Genomic DNA, 18,438 nt, shown 5'->3' with positions numbered 1-18,438 from the left:
ACAGATAATAGGGATAGAAGGATAAGGGAAAGGAACTAAATGTGAAGGTAAAGAACAAACTCCTAGCAATGTAGACCCTTTCTTTGCAACTTAAGAGAGCTAAGAGTAGAAGTAACAAACATTCAGTCAAGCAAGACTTTTGTGTGTAAACTGGACCAAATCAAAATGTAATTAGGGGGCAGTTAGGCAGCACAGTAAATAAAGCACCAGCCCTGAAGTCAGGAGGACCGGAGTGCAAATCTGGCCTCAGAGAACTTAAACACTTCCTAGCTGTGTGACCCTGGGAAAGTCATTTAACCCCAATTGCCTCAGCAAAAACAAAAACAAACAAAAAAATGTAATTGGGAAATATTTAACAAAATAAAAATAAAGCCTAGAGAATATTAATGTGGTTTCTAAGTCCATATGTGGCATGCAAGAATACTCCTGAACGACTTCATGAGTCCATTTCTGTTGGAGTTGAACCCCCCCCCTTGCCCCAGAAGCTGTCTCACCATGCCTTACCCTAATCTACCCCCTCATATTATAAGTTACTCTTATCCCCATTTTATAAAGAACAAAATTAAAGCTTGGCAAAGATAGGGCTTGCCCTAGTGCAGAGCTAAGAAATGTCAATGGGACATTCAGTTCCAAATTTAGGATTCTCTTTACTACATCCAACTATCCCATCCCTAGACTATTCCATCAGACCTGGAACCAAGGAAATACAGAAACCAAAAGGGATCAATCTGACCCGAGGGAGCCAGAGTCAGAAACCAAAAGCTAGGAGTTGGTCAAGATCTCTTCTCAATGAAGTTCCAGATGATCCTCAATTCAGAAGACAAGAGGCAAAATAATATCCATGAATAGAACATGATAAAATGGACAATGTTCACCTATGCCTTGTCTGAAAATGTTAATAATAGATAATTCATAACATAATAATCATCCTGAAAATGTAGCATGCATTTCTTTGCTTAACACTCTATGGATCAGTCCTCTCTGCTTAGATGGGGCCTAAGTCTACATGGCAGCTCTGCCCTCTCTAGAGAACTCCAATTCCCCACTACCAGCTTCCTGTTAGACATCTCCTGGACTTCCTGTGGACATCACAAACTCATCTATCCAAAGCAGAACTTCTCATTCCCCCTCCCCTCACCCTCTTACTTGCTTCTCTATCAAACAGAATCCTTTTAGACACCCAGATCTTGCCATCTCAGTGTCATCCCTGATTCTTCACTTCACACTTAGTTGCCAATTTCTGTCCATTCTCCTTCTGTTCTCCCTCTAGCTCTTACCTTCATCCCCATTCCCATTCTCTCAATTTACACAGTTGCCACCTTAGATCAGGACTTCATATTGCCTTCTGTTTCCAGTTTCTCCACTCCATCCTACTCCGCACAGCTACCAGGGATAATTCTACGATTTTAAGTTTTACCATGTCACTATTTTCCTCAATTCCATTTCTTCTGTGAGCCTAAAAATTTACTTCCACAAGATCCTTCTCAGTACAAAATTCCCAATATAATCAGATCCTTTGCTTCACATAATTGAAGTACTTCAAAGGCCCTCAGAGGTCAGCTAATCCAATTCAACAGCTACCCAACCACATCCTTGAAAAAGCTCACGTTCTTTAAATCAATAACTTGTGCCACAATGAAAAGACTCCTGGACCCAGTCAGAGAACCTGGTTTCAAATACTGACATTGACATGGACTGCCTATGGGCTCCATCTTCTTCACTTGTCTAACATATACTGAGACTGGTATTTCTCTCACAGGCCACAAAGGATATCCAGGATTAATCAAGGTACCCTGTGGAGAGAGAACTCTTACAGTGCCGGGTGCCTTTAACCATGAAATATCAGTAATACTGATAGCAGAATGACTGTTAAGGAAAGTAGATACTGTGAGGTTAATGGTGATGGTTCTAAACTTTTCCAAAGAGAAGACTGCTCCTGGCAGCCAAAGGTGATCTCCTACAGAAGATTTACTGGAGGACATGAACAAGAATCAAAGAGAATAAGAAAGTGTGACTATAAGAAAATAGTCCCCATTTCATCACAAACCCAACATACAAATTAAATTATATTATAATCAAAAGATCTAGAGTTAATTTATCTACTTTAGTAATAAAGGTAGTATAGAACAATGCTTCATGTAGAATAAAGGGAAGCTTTCAGCATAGTATTGTGCACGTACACTGCATTTGAAATCAACACAGGTGTCGAAGTTCTTTAGCATTTCTTCTTTACAGATAATGCTTATTTTGGACTTTCAATGGATATTAAATATGAACATTCCTTTCAGCTCTAAATCAACACAATTATCCAATGAAATTGATCTGAAAATCTCACCTATACAGAATCAATCAATACACATTTATTAAGCACCTAGTTAACAATTACAGGGAAAGAACACTACCAATCAGGAAGATTAGAGAAGGCTTCCTAGAAGAAGTGTTAACTGAGCTGTGAAGAAATATACAATAATGAAAGCGGAAAAAAATTGTCTCCGAAAGGCCAAAATAGTATCACAATGCTTTACTTAAAAGAATCAGAGTCTGTCAGAATCCTTTCAGAGATGTGACTAGACTCCCAGATCCTTCAAGAGATGAAGCAGAATAAGGCAGCCCCCATTACAAAGTAAAATAAAATTAATAATATTTTTAGACAAAGTATCAAGTGTTCTATATTGTTCAGCTCTTGATAATGCAAGACAGCTGTCAGAAGTGATACAATGGGATACACTGAGAGATGTCTAGAAGGCATTCTCTTTTCTACTGCGGGGATGGTCATGTCTAAGCAATAGCTCACCATCACCCTACCTTTTTACTTAATTTACTTTGCTATTCTGTAATAATTAATTGCTTTGCTATTAAAGGAAAAAAGGAATAAAAGCCACTCTACTTTTATAGCTTCAAAATTTGTTCCACAAGCTACCGGTCACAAGTGCAGAGATGGGGAGAAACTGCTGACAGTGTGGTTGGAAGGATCTATTTCCTCCATTCATTTTTAAAGATCTAGTTGTTCATCACCCATATTTGGCAGATGAAACAAAAATAATTTTCTCTTCCATATCCTGGTGCAAATCTCAATTAAATATCAAAAGCTTCATTTTCATAGGCTCCTATATTAAATACCTTAGGCAAAACACTATCAAACAATAGTTTATGTACTCTGATATGGATGTTAAGATAATGTATTTATTCTCTATCAAATATTTACAAATTACAAAGGGAAACAAACAATCCAAGAAAAATTATCTTGTCTCTAAGTGATCTTAACCAAAATGACATTTAATATTTTTAGAGTGATTTTTGTGACTTACAAAATACTTGCACAGACATTCACTTGATACTTATTGAAAAAAAAAAAAAAAAAAACTTCCATACACATGTTTAACCTATATTGGATTACTTGCTGTCTAAGGGAGAGGGGAGGGGGCGAGGAAGAAAAATCTGGAACACAAAAGTTTTGCAAGGGTGAATGTTATATTTTGTAAAAAAAATAAATGTATTTTGAAAAATAAAAGGGTATTATTTTTTTTTAAAAGAAAAAAATTCCATGTAAGCAAAGTAAAATTCGTCCATATTTTACAAATGGGGAAAGTGAAGAAGCTCTTAAAAAGCTTAAGTGCTACATAAATTCCATTCTAGCTTTTCTGATTCTTGTGAACGAAGAAAACAACAATATTAAATGAATAAACAAGGTCTGAATTACACAGCTAAATTTGATTAACTTTTCATTACAAACCTATCATCTATACATTTATTTAAAACTCCATAGAAAATACAGATTTTTCAGGTTCTACCCCACTTTTGGGGGTAACACGTGTTAAAACTTAGCTAACAATGTTGTATGTCTTTTATTTCTCCTATAATCCCTTTTAAATTACCTAGTTCTGGTCCATAATGACCTCTCTCCCCCTCCCTCCCTCTCTTTCTGAAGAAAAACAATTAGGAAGATGACAGGAGCAGCACACTGAGGACATGAGACTCAGCCATGCAGAGGCACACAGACAGAAGAAGCTGGAGGAAGATGAGGAAGAGCTGGAAAGTGAGTCTGGTTGGTCTCTGTAAAGTCTAGTGATGTATAATGAGTATGGAAAAATAGGTTATAGCAAGGTCATGGAGGGCTTTAGCCACAATGAGAGGAGTTTGCATTTGATCCTAAAAGTAAGGGGAAGCAACTAGAGTTTACTGACTCCGTCACTAGAGTAAAAGAATCAGATTTGTGAGTTGAAAGCATTATTCTGGAATTCATGTGAAGAATTAACTGAAGAATGAAGAGATTAGAAACAGAAGGAACACTGGTGCAGTCCAGGTAGAGGTTAAAAAGGGCCTAAATTAAGAGTGATGGCTGAGCACGAATAGAGAAGATGAGTATTGTAAGAGAATAGAGGAGAATTGTAGGAGAAGAAGAAAATATGGTAGAGACAGTAACCATGATAAAATGTGGCAGCTGCTTGGCAATCCTAAAATGAGAAGTCCAGTGGTATTTGCCCAGATGTCCTGGGATAGAACAGGCTGTCAATGCAAGAAGTATGGGTGCTAAAACAGGAACACATTATTTAAGATGCAACCAGTCCAGGGTTCTGAGCTCCCTGTGACTTAATGATATCCAGTCACAGCCCACTCCCAAAGATCTGTTTTTCCTTAGAACAGAAGATCTTAGTAAATCAATAGCTGAATTTGGCCTTTTGCAACTAATTCTACTCTCTAAGGTCAAGCAAAACACAGCTAATCTTTCTTAATCACACCAGGCCTTCAAAGACTTTGACAAGCATTCTCTTCTCTAGAATAAAATGTCAGCTTCTTGAAATAACCTCTTTGCATCTGCCTTCCTCTGGTTAATCTCTTGCTTATCAATGTCCTCACTAAAATGTGGCCCCTAAACTGAGCACAATAAAATACAGAATTCTGATTGAGGCTAAGTTCACTAAAACTCTTAGCTTTTCCCAATTTTTTTTACTTGTGACATTGTTGGATTTTTTAACTGTACATGTATCCTTATTAAAATTCATGTTACTGGATTCAGCTCAGTATTTATCCTGACAAGAGCTTTCTTGAATTCCAACTCTGTCATTAAATGGGTTAGCCGCCAATTACTTCTCATTCCCAGCTTCATAACAAACACAATTTGATAATTATACAATTCTTATCTTTATGTAAGTCATTGATAAAAACATTAAAAGCACAGACATGTACAGACCCTAGGGCACGCCACTGAAAACCTCTTTCTGAGCTGACTTCAAATCATTAATTAGTACTTTTTTTCATCCAATCAATAAAGACGTGATACCTTTTTGTACTGCCGTCTAGCACACCTCTCCCCATCTTTTCCACAACAACAATATATAAGGATTTGTCAAATATTTGGTTACATCAAATCTAAAGTAGTTCCTTTTTTAAAAATCAATCTTAAAATTTTTAAAAATCAATCTATTTAAAAAGGAAATGGAAGGAGTGCATTATGTATGACCTGTTCTTGATTATGTCACACAGATACTTTCTGATCACCTCTTTCTTATCTAGAAAAGATTGTTTTCTATTTGAGGCATTCATCTTCTGACAAACAAAATTATAATTAAGAAAAGTCAAGAAATTACTGTTGCTTTGTTTTTGGCAGAGTTCCAGCATACCTCCTGATAAGAGATGTCTCCCACTATTACAATGTCCCTCAGTTTTGTGATCTATATTCCAAATTCATCCTTTCTGTCCTACTGATCTTCAGTAATTTCTCTCCCTCTTTCCTTTTTTTTTCCCCCCTGAGGCAATTGGGGTTAAATGACTTGCCCAGGGTCCCACAGCCAGGAAGTGTTAAGTGTCTGAGGCCATATTTGAACTCAGGTCCTCCTAACTTCAGGGCTGGTGCTCTATCCACTACACCACCTAGCTACCCCTTCTTCAGTAATTTCTAATGACAATATTTCTGATGCTATTTTCCATTAATCTTTGCCTAATTATTTCTGCTCCTTGGGTCCCCCAAATCTCACTCCCAATTACATATACCTTTTTAACTTTACCTGGTTTTTTGAGTAAAATATTACATCTCCTGTAATATTCCAATCCAGGAACTTATCACTGCCATGATAACTACAAGACCAATTTTTTCACCTCACTTAAAATAACCTCTCATTCATGGTTTGTTACTCATATTTTGTGCACATATGAATAAATCATGGGTTTTATGCAGTTATTTTCTTGGATTTTGCCTCCTGCGAATTTCTGAGTGTTTTGAATATGCTTTTGCCTACATTACACATACTTTCTATGTTATGTGTCTTGGTGGAAATATACAAGACACTTTTATCCCTTCCTTCCTTAACCTTTGGTAAGAGTATTTTATCCCTGGTCAGGAGACTGGAATTCCATATTTTTAAGGCTATGAAATCCAAATCCTATTTTCTGTTGTCTTATGTTTAACCAACTATTCACCTCTTATTCCTGCCCTTTGCTTTTGAATCCTTTGTTTTCAACAGGAAGCAGTCATGAACAAAACCACCACTCTGCCCCTCGGGCCTAGAATCTCTTTCCCAAATCTCAGTAATCTTATTAATGTTTTCTATTTTCCTTCCAGCAATTGCAGTTATGGTTCTGAAGGATTCCTGCACAAGCCCAAGAAAGGCAGCAGCCCATCTACGGTGCCAGTCTGATGAGTGACTGCCCCAGCAGATCACTTAACATCACTGCTCTTTGTACTTCTCATCTCTCACTTGGAAGCACCTTCTTCCTCTTCAGTGTGGACAGCTTTATCCACTGAAGAAAAGCATATGATTTTTTTTTTAGGCAAGTAGGCATGAATGCTCACTCTCTCCTTTTCCCTTTTTCTTCTACACCATTCTCCCAATGAATCAGGAGTTCCTGTGACTCTACAGGACCTTTCCCCACTGATATTACCACCCCAGCTAAAATGAAGTCTTCTTAAAAAGAGAGCATTTCCTCTTTTTTTCCCTGACAACTCAAAGAGCACAGAGGCCTTTGGCAAATTAATCTGATTTTTTTTTAAAGCAAGAACAATGTTGAATTGATCAACTATCAAATTACCCATTCTTAATGTCTCAATTCAAGCCCTTTGTCTTTGGTAAAGCCTTCCCAGATCTCTCCAACTTACAGTACTCTTTTTCCACCATGAAATGAGAGCACTTATTGCCTCCTCATACCAACTGTTGGAAAATTAAACAGAGAAGTAGGTGAATGACCAAAAAGGAAAAAGAATGAAAAAGGAAAGATGGAAAAAAAAAAGAACATCAATAAAACATTTTTTAAAAATACACCAGAGAACTGGGCCTGTATCCTAAAGAAATCATAAAGGAGGAAAAAGGACCCACACAAAAATGTTTGTGGCAGCTCTTTTTGTAATGGCAAGGAACTGGAAACTGAATGGATGCCCATCAGTTGGAGAATGGCTGAATAAGTTATGGTATATGAATGTTACGGAATATTATTGTTCTGTAAGAAACAATAGGGAGGATGATTTCAGGGAAGCCTGGAGAGATTTACATGAACTGATGTTACGTGAAGTAAACAGAACCAGGAGATCATTGTACATGGCAACAGCAAGACTACCCGATGAGCAATTCTTAATTGATTAATTAGTTCTTGTATTTTAACCAAATGATTCACAAATTTATCTTCAACTAAATTAAGAGATATATATATTAATATTCTTTATAATCCACCTCTACAATACCGTGTGGTACATACTGCTTTTTTCAACAATTAATTGGTTTAGGCCAGTTTCAATGGTCTTGTGATGGAGAGAGCCATATACACCTAGAGAGAGGACTGTGGGTATTGAGTATGGATCACAACCTAATATTTTCACTTTTTTTTGTTGTTTGCTTGCATTTTTTCTTATTTTTTTTCCTTTTTAATCTGACTTTTCTTTTGCAGCATGATAATTGTAGAAATACATATAGAAGAATTGCACATGTTTATTAACATGTATTGAATTACTTACTGTTTAGAAGAGGTGGGAGGAAGGGAGGGAAAAAAATGTGGAACACAAGGTTTTACAAGGGTGAATGTTGAACATTATCTATGCATATGTTTTGAAAATAAAAAACTTTAATTAAAAAAAATACACCAGAGAGCAGAAAGTTCAGAAAATAAAATGGACAGAATTTTTTAAATCATTACTGAAATTTCAATATACAATTTAAAAAATAATGAATTATTTAAAGTTAATCATCTTCTAGCTCCCAACATTTCTAAGAGTGCAGCCTTAATTAGTTCTTGTATTTTAACCAAATGATTCACAAGTTTATCTTCAACTAAATTAAGAGATATATATTTTAATATTCTTTATAATCCACCTCTACAATACCGTGTGGTACATACTGCTTCTAATGTGCATTTCCTCATTCCTTTGCCATTTCCTGACTCTACAAACTGAATTTTTACAGACTAGTCCATATAAACGTTTTCCCTTCCCATAAAACAAGGGAACTTTGTTGCTTCTGACCATTCTAGTCATTTGAAAAACTTTGCTGCCATATGTCCTTTGAAATTATGAAGCTTTTTCAAGAACAGGACTTCACTGAAAACAAAGGACTTGAGTTGAGACATTACGAATGGGTTATTTTTAAAGCTGATCAACTCAAAGATGTTCTTCCTCCTTAAAGAAAAATCAAAAAGTACTATTCCCTAAAGACTATCAAACTTTGATCCTGTAATGGGCTGGAGTTGAGCAGATGCACTGAGGCATCTAGATCTGTATCCCAAAAAGACCATAAAAGAGGGAAAAGGACCCACATGTACAAAAATGTTTATAGCACCCCTTTTTGTAGTGGCAAGAAACTGGAAATTGAGTGGATGCCCATTAGTTGGAAAATAGCTGAATAAGTTATAGTATATGAATGTAACGGAATATTATTACTCTATAAGAAATGATCAGCACGATGATTTCAGAAAGGCCTGGAAAGACTTACATGAACTGATGCTAAGTGGAAGTGAGCAGAACCAAGTGTACAGTGTACACAAGCAACAAGATTATGTGATGATCAACTGGGACAGATTTGAATCTTTTCAACAATGAGGTGATTTAGGGACAATTCCAGAAGACTTGTGGTGGAGAGGGCCATCTGCATCCAGAGAGAAGACTGTGGGGATTAAATGTGGATCACAACAGAGTATTTTCATCTTTTTTGTTGTTGTTTGCTTGGTTCCCCCCCCCCCCCTCTTTTTTTCTTGTGCAGCATGATAAATGTGAAAATATACTTAGGAGAACTGCACATATTTAACCTATACTGGATTATTTGTTGACTGGGGGAAGAGGGAGATAAAGAGGAGAAAATTTTGGAACACAAGGTTTTGCAATGCTGAATGCTGAAAACTATCTTTGCATGTATTTTGATAAATAAAAAGCTATTGTTATTTTTTAAAAAAGAAAAGAAAAATCAAAGTAACTTGTGGAAGTCATCTGGAAAATGCCTCTTAATCAAAGTCTATACATACCAACTTTGGGGAGGGGGAAGGTTGACAACAAAAAGAGGTGTCAGCGAGGAGCTATCAGAGAACTAGTGATCGGAAAAGAGTTGTTTCAGACAGTATGTAGCTGGATACTGTCATATATCCTTTCAGTGGGCTAAAGCACTTCTTTCCAATTATGGCAGTACAGTTTAGACTGGATCTTTTGGCCTGGTTGTTTTTTTGGGCATTAGGCCAAAGATGAAAATAGAAAGACCTGAACCTTGGACCACTATAATTTGTGTGCCTGCTTCTAATATCACAGAAATAAGTTGCCATGCGGTTAACTTGGTGGGAAATCTATTTTCTCTAAAACATAATTTTAAACACCTAGGAGAAAGATGTAAGAATCTCCCAATAATAAAAAATGACATGTATCCAGAACTTCTTTAAGGGATGTAAAGAGTCTTATAACATTAGCTTATTTAATTTAGTGTATTCCCATGATAGCCACAGTCTTTTAAAATTCTCCGTGGTCTCTTCAGGTTTTATTTAATCTTACTTTTAAAAAACATGTCTGCACTGGAAACTGAGTGGATACCCATCAGTTGGGAAATGGCTGAATAAGTTATGGTATATGAATGTAATGGAATATTATTGCTCTAAAAGAAACAATAAGCAAGATGATTTCAGAAAGGCCTGGAGAGATGATGATGCTAACTGATGAACTGATACTAAGTGAAGTGAATAGAACCAAGGGAACATTGTACACAGCAACAAGAAGATTATGCAATGACCAACTTGCCGTGGCTCTTTTCAACAGTGAAATAATTCAGGCCAATTCCAATCGATTTGTGATGGAGAGAGCCATCTACATCCAGAGAAAGGGCCATGAAGACTGAATTTTGGAATGCAACATACTATTTTTACATTTTTTGTCATTGCTGTTTGCTTGCTTTTTTTTTTTTATCTAATTTTTCTTGTGCGGCAAGGTAAATGAGGAAATATATTTAGAAGAATTGTACATCTTTAACTATATTGGATTACTTGCTCTCTAGAAGAGGAGGGTGAGGGGAGGGAGGGAGAAAAAAGGTTTTGCAAGATGAATGTTGAAAATTATCTTTGCATGTATTTTGAAAATAAGTTATTGTTAAAATATATATACATTTATATTTCAATATTTCTACAAGCATTTCAGTCATAATTCATAGTACATTCTTCTCTAGCAAATTATATTTTTGTGACAGTAAAAATTGACTATTTACTTTTTATTTTCCAAAGAGTAGGTGAAGCCATTTACTTGACTGTCTACAGATCGTGTATAATATGGTACAGACTCCTGTGAAAAGATAAACTGGTAGTGAACTTCAAATAGAAAAATAAACCCAAGGTATATTCCATGAATGATTAAAAATTTTAGACTTGGTTCAAAATGTGCGCAATTACCAGTTAGCATGTCTTAGATTATTAAAATATATCCTTAACTTAATAAAGAAATTTGAAATTTAGATTTCTTGAAAACCATTCTTAAAATGTAATGATAGAGCTATGTAAGGCTCTAAGAGGGAATGATTCTGTGGCAGGACCAGAGGGCTTCTGACACACATGCCCTATATGACAAAAGTAAAGTTGTTTGACATCTCAATGCCTCAAGCAACTAAATTTGCCAAGTTAAAGAAAAGCTGGAAATCTCTATTAGCAGGAGGACTCTGCATACTGTTTTCCATCAGCAGCGCCAACCCAAAAAAAAAAAAAAAAAAAAAGAGGGGCCACAAACTATACCTAAGGATTTATGCCTGGACCTGTCTACTTAGAAAAACAGATAATAACATGGATGTCTGCTTGATGTTATTTAATTATTTGGCTAAAAATTTCCCAATTACATTTTAATCCGACTAGCACATTGATAGTGTTACACAGTTTGAGACTTCTGTCATACACCAATGAACTTAGGAATTAGGATTTGATTTTAAGCAATGACACTTAACAGCTGTGTGGTGAAGTTGAGTAATTTCAGACCAACAGTTGTACTGGACTCTCTAGGACCCCAATCATGGTTTTCTTGACAGAGATACAGGAGTGATTTGCCATTTTCTTCTCCAGCTAATCTGACAAATGAGTAAACTGAGGCAAACAGGGACAAGTGACTTATTCCGGATCACACAGTTACTAAAAATACATTTCATCAGTTTTTAAATTGATGTTTTTCAAGAGGTATTAGCTTTGTAACATTGGGCAATTCACAACCCGAGTTTCAATTTTTTCACTTACAAAACAGGGATTATATTTGAACAATCTTTCTCCCTGAATTGTAAGGAAAACATTTTTTTAAATTTTTAAAAGCTCTATATAAATGTGATTTTATCATTAATTATTCTTCAGGGTATATGATGAAGAACATGAGAATAAACCCATAATTCAATTACTTAAAATATTTTATACAAATCTATGATCAAGAGAGCATAAATTGGGGAATGGTTGAACATGCAGTATTTATATGACTGTGATGGAATAATAATTTGCCTTAAGAAATGTTGGGGATGGTTTCAGTAAAACCTGGAAAGACCTTTAGGAATTGACACAAAGTGAAATAAGCAGAACCAAAAGATCACTGTATACAGTAATAACAATATTGTAAAAATGATCTAACATGAAAGACTTAGCAACTCTTGATGGAAACAATGATCTAAGACAAATCTGAAAAATGTTCTCCACCTCCAAAGAAAGAACTGATAAATTAATTCTGGGTGCAAGCAGGGAAGATTTACATACCTTAAGGGGATGATGGCTGGGGAGTAAAGGATAAGGACAGGAACAGGATCCCAAAATTAAAGATTAAAGATCACTAGGTTAAAGATATGTAAGGGATAAGGAAATAATTGTAAAGAGGATTAAGAATTTGCCTGAAGTCATACAAATAGAAAAGTACATAGCTCTGGGCCGTGAACCCAGGTCATCTGACACTAAATCAAAAGCCCTTGCCACTAAACCCATCTAGGCAGCCCTAGAGCCATGATCTTCATCTGATGATATTGGCAGATATTCCCAAATCTGGCATTTCTCGCTAGATGAGTAGTGGTATTTAGGCTAGGAAAAACAGTTTGGCTCAGCAGATACTTCACCACATTGAAAGCTGGGAAAACTAGATTCCAGTCCATCAGAAATTTACTAATAGCATTAATTATCTCAGAGCTTCCTTATCTGTTAAATGAGTAGTATGATACTTATGCGGAAACCTATCTCACAGAATGATGTGAAGAAAGTTCTTTCCAAACCTTAAAACACCACATAAATGAGTTAATATTATCATATAAGATGATTACTAAGATTCCCTCTGGCTCTAAAATTTTAGAATTCTATAAAACTTAAAACAGATTGTGGAGGACCTTTGAATTTGAACTTCATCTCATAGGCAAAGTTTTTGAGAGGAGAGTCAGAAGTTGTCTTCTATAACAACTGGTGGCATGTAGAATAGATAGGTAAGAAGGGAAAAGTCAAGAAAAGGAGGCCAGGTTAGAATGGTACGCAAGAATAGAATGGAAATAGGAATGGAAAAGAGGGAATTTTGGAAAAAGAACTAAATGGATTTGGCCAACTTACTGAATGACTGGATGCTAAAATCCAACTTCACCAAGAAAGTACGACTACAGCTGACAGTATTTTATCTATTTTTTAAGCTCCACAAACTTGTCTGACACATATTATGATACAGCTACACAGTAAGCAAAGAGGCACAAAGAACTTAGCAAGAAAAGTCCATGTTTCGTATAATCCTTGTCTTAGAGGTATTTAAAATACAAAAAGTTTAGGGTTATCACTTCTAAAGGTTATCACATTTTTGGAAGGCAGCCTCTACCCAGAGTCCAGAAAATGTTCCCTGCCCCTAACCCTAACCCTAAATCCACTTTTTACCCGTGAGGCTGTTTGGCACAAAAAGACTTACCCAAATTGACTATTACAGAGATCACTCATAGAAATCAGATTTATTAGAATCTCCAGAAGCAAACCCCATCCTGGATAGGACGAGAACCTTGAAAATGCTTACAGCTTTTATACATTTCAGACAAAGAACCTCCAAAATCCCACCCTCTATATTTTGTGATTGGTCACATAAGTCTACTGTTCCCCTAGTTGGTCAATGGAATGTAGTAGACAAGGTGATATACAGCTTCTTCGGCCACATAGACCAGGCCTTATCTAAAATCATGTGACTCTGAAGAAGCCGAAACTGAGGCCTATAAGGCTTGATCTACTTTAGAATCTGTAAGTTCTTCACCTTTTCCCACACAAGGCCACATTGATGATGTAGTTATAATATACTAATTTAATGGTATTAAGACAAAATACTTGTGTGCCAAACAATTAAAATCCTAAGTTATAGAATTTGGCTGTAAAATAATGAGTTTGATAGTTTAAAAAACATGCTAGAACAAATGTTCTTATAAGTTTCAGCTTTAATAAATTGTGAATAAAAGTGAAGTTCCCTTAACTATTTTCAATTCAACTCAACAATAATTCATACATGCTTGGGAAGAGAGCCATAAAGTATGATGCTAATGATTTCCAAAGTTTAGATAAGATGAGGTCTCCGGCTTCATGGAAATTACAATATGCACACAAACACTTCTAACTCTAACATACAATATTACTTAAGTGCCTAAAAGAGAAAGTGTTTTGTAGCACCTACAGAAATTCAACAAAGTAAGGAAGACATTCATTCTAGATACATGTCTCACACTGCTCTTAAGCAGTCGAGTAAGGCAGGCAATATGAAAACAACTATCCACAAGCTATATAATAAATAAATTGGGACTTATTTATTAAGGAAGATCAAGAAAGGATTGTTGCAGAAGGTAGAATTTTAGCTGAGGGAAGCCAAGAAAGACAAAAAGGGGCGAGGAAGAAGAGAATTCCAGGCATAGGAATAGCCAAGGAAAAGTCCAGAACAGGGGGAGATGGAGTTCCCTGTATGAGGAACAATGAGGAGGCAATGTAAAAAAATGCCCCATTAGGAACCCTCTGCCCTTTTCTTCTCCATACTTTCTCATTCGCTGCCATGCTTCAATGAATTACAAATGATTCCCAAATGTACACAGAGCCAGCTCTTCTCTCCTGCGAACTCCAATCCTGTCACCCAATGAGGAAAAGTCCTTTCTCCCTACACGTTGCCATGGCCCCTGAGATTCAATTCTGAGATTCACTCTCATTCACCCTCCGCAGCCAATCAGATGCCAAATCTAGTGATTTTTTTTTTCTCCAGACCAATTCTCTCATTAGTTCCATTCTTTCCATTCACACAGCTGTAACCCTAGGTTAAGACACTCCATCATTTTAAGTGGACTATTGCAACCACCTTCTATATGATCGGTTTCTTTTGGTCTCTTCTCCATTCTAATCTGCACTCCATATACAACTGCCCAAAAAATTATAGGTGTGACTATATATTTATTTATAGGTGTGTTTAATTAATTTAATTAATAATTAATATATTAATTATAGGTGTGACACACACATAACCCCCATACATCCATAATCAATAAACTCCAATGAATCCCTATTACAGCTAGACTCAAATGTAACTCCCCTAACTTCCCCTGCAAACACTCTCAAGGCACACTGACCAACTTCTTGTCCCTCGTACACAGCATTATTGCTGCTACTCTCGTCACAGTCTATTCTCTTAGGCTCTCTCTCCTCATGCTTCTTGGAGTCCCTGGCTTTGTTGAAGACTCAGCTCAAAGGCTACCTTCAATCCAGGACTTTTTCTAAGTCTCACAGTTGCTAATGTCATCCTCACCCAAATTTCCTCGTATCTGTTTTGTATAAACACATACATGTTACCTAGCTTGTTAAAATGTAAGCTTCTGAAGATAATAACCATTGCTCTTGTCTTTTTATCTCCCAACACTTAATCAGTATCTGGCAGGCAGTAGGAGCTTTAATAAATGCTTGATTAATGAGAAGAAATAGAGGGGAGTTGCAATCTACATGATTTCCCAACAGTGACTAGTTTTGAACCCTTCCAGTATTCTTCAAAATCACCCAATTTGCCTGTCCCACTTCAAACAGAAGCTTTCTCCCCGCCCCCACCACCACCTCTGTCCCAAAATCTATGGCCTTTCCTTCTTTTTTGATCCCCAATCCTTGGAGTCCTTGAAGCTCTTGCTTAATCTTCAGCTCTAATAATATTTCAATCTTTCCATTTAATCGTTTGACATCTTCCTTTCTGACTACAAATAAGCACAGGTCTCCCTAGTTTTTAAAACTGACAAAAGAAAAAAATCTTCTCAATCAGATGACACCTGCTGACCTTCCTTCCCACATGTAAAAGTGAGCAGACTTGTTCTATCTTGCCTCAAAAGAACAGAACAAGGGGAATTACAGAAATACCAATGTAAGAAACAACTCTCTAACAATTACTGCTATCTAAAACTAAAAATAAGCCATACCTGCCTGAGAATGTATTAGATGAGATACTTCCCTTGGACAGGAGTTTACTTTAAGGCTCTTTCCAAGTCACAATTACTCCAACTTTTAGTAAGATGATGCCTCTGCTTCATTATTCCTCCCATTACTTCAAGGAAATGGGTTTCTATTCTAGTAATATTAAACCTATACTCTCAATAATCCCAAATGACTTCTTAATAAATCCAAATTCTCATTTGAAGCTGTAATCCAACTGGTTCATGTCACAGAGCAGACCCGGGAGGTTGTGTCCTCTTACAGGGCACACACTAAATTTGGATGCAGAGCCTCCAGATTCCAAATCTAGCTCTCTCAACATGCAGCCTTTTCTTGGTGTTCACCATACTATATTTTCCCACAGTTTTGCCCCTTCTGATCACTTTTTTCTTGAAACTCACTTTAGGTGCCTGAATTAGACTGGATTTCCTCTTTCTGTGCTACTCATTTTTGTGATGTGCTGATTTCTTTCTGAACCAGGTACTGTCTGCGCCCCATCCCCCTTCCCCAAGGGGCTCCTTGTACTTTCTCAGCTCCATAATCCACTATCCGGACTTCAACTATCATGTTAACAGAGATAAAGAAAACCCAAATCTTTTCCCCAGACCCACACGCTAAAATAATGAACATCTAGTGATTATTTTGTTCAATAAAGACAAATGCAAAGAAATGAAAACAAAATCAGTTAAGAAACATTTATTAAGTACTTATTGTGTGCCAGACATTGTTCTAAGAATGTCTAAGAAGGTAATATCTATTGGACATGGGAACCTGTGCTAGGAGGAGTCCCAATAGCAGCTCAACTGTACTATTTCAGAAGCTTAATCACCTTCTCAAATCAATAAACACTTCCCTCTCCCTGCTGAGGGCATTTCAGGATCCTCAGAGATCCTTCTCTCCCTCAGACATGTCTCTCACATCTACACTCTCCCTTCCCCTGCTATCATCAACCCTGTTACTTTACATCCAAACCCATTTGCCATTTTCTAATTCTCTTTCTGGTTTTCCTGCCCCCAAATTCATCTTCCACACTGAACAGAATTTTTTTCTAATAGCAGAGCTCTTTTCACCATATCACTCCCTGTCCCTCCCTATAGATTTTTCCATTTGATGATCTCACCAGCTCCCATGGTTTCCATTATCTTTGTGCACCTGACTGATTCCAAATCTAGATAATCAACTCTGACCTCACCTGAGTTACAGTTTCCCATCACCAACTGCCTTTTGGGCAGACTGAACTGGATATCCCATAAACATTTTAAACTCAGTATATCCAAAAGAGGGGGCAGCTAGATGGGGCAGTGGATAGAGCATCAGCTCTGAAGTCAGGAGGACCTGAGTTCAAGTCTGGTCTCAGACACTTAACACTTACTTCCTGCCTGTGTGACCCTGGGCAAGTCACTTAACCCCAATTGCCTCAGGGGGGAAAAATAAAAAAGTATATCCAAAAGAGAATTCAGTATCAACACCACTTCCTTCACTCTCCTGCCTTCCCCTCTTCCCAAGTCTCCTAAAACCATCTACGGCATTAGTCCTCTCAGCATCATCCCTCACTCTTCTTTTTCACTGACCCTACATATTGAATGCCCAATCTTGTCTTTTCTACTTTCACAACATCATTAGGGTGAGTGACATAAAAATCCTTTTTTTTTTTTTTTTGGCTGAGGCAATTGGGATTGACTTGCCCAGGGTCACACAGCTAGGAAGTGTTAAGTGTCTGAAGTCATATTTGAACTCAGATGCTTCAGGACTGGTGCTCTATCCACTTCACGAACTAGCTGCCCCAAGATATCCATTTTTAAAATTCACTTTTTAAAAATGACTTTCCTGAGGGTAAAAGAAAAAATGTTTTTTGGAGGGAGAGGAGGTCCTTCTCCTGTATGCCAAGAATAAGCACTGGGCCTCGTACACTAATAGATGCTTGTTAATTATTCAAAGTTCAAAGCCCCTAGCTTGGTATGCAGGGTACTTCATGATATGGACCTACCTTTTCAACCAAATCTACATGCAGATTTAACTAAAACATGCATCACTCCCAATATACCCCACAAGTTTAAGTCTTCATATACCTTTACTCATGAGCTTCCCTTACCTGGAAAACTTTTTCCCTTCTCTCCTCTTTTTCCCATGCTCTAGTTACAAATTATTCAAGGTCCAGATGAAATGTTATTATGAAGCCTTCTCCTCCTCACAATAGAAAAGATTCCCCCCCGCCATGCATTCCCACTGTATGTGTCTTATTCATTTTGCTTGTCACTACCTGCTTTGTATTACACCTGCTATATTCTGCCATGTATTATGGCACACGTGTGAGCAAGTCCTATTTAACAAAGTAGAATGTAAGCTTCCTGATTTGTTAACTTCGTCATCTATGTATTCTTGTAATACCTAATATAGCAAAAAACCTCATACATAGTAAGTGCTCATTTAATAGTTGCAGAATGAATGGAAAACTCCATTGTTTTTCCATATTTTCCAAAACTTCCTGAGGGAATTATGTGTTTAGAAGTTTACCAATATGAGGAAAAAAATTTAAAACTTCTAAATTAGGCAAAATATTCAAGACTCTAAGCAAGTTTTGTACTA

The sequence above is a fragment of the Sarcophilus harrisii genome, chromosome 4 (assembly GCF_902635505.1).
Source record: "Sarcophilus harrisii chromosome 4, mSarHar1.11, whole genome shotgun sequence".
NCBI lineage: Eukaryota > Metazoa > Chordata > Mammalia > Dasyuromorphia > Dasyuridae > Sarcophilus > Sarcophilus harrisii.
This window is presented reverse-complemented; position numbering follows the sequence as displayed.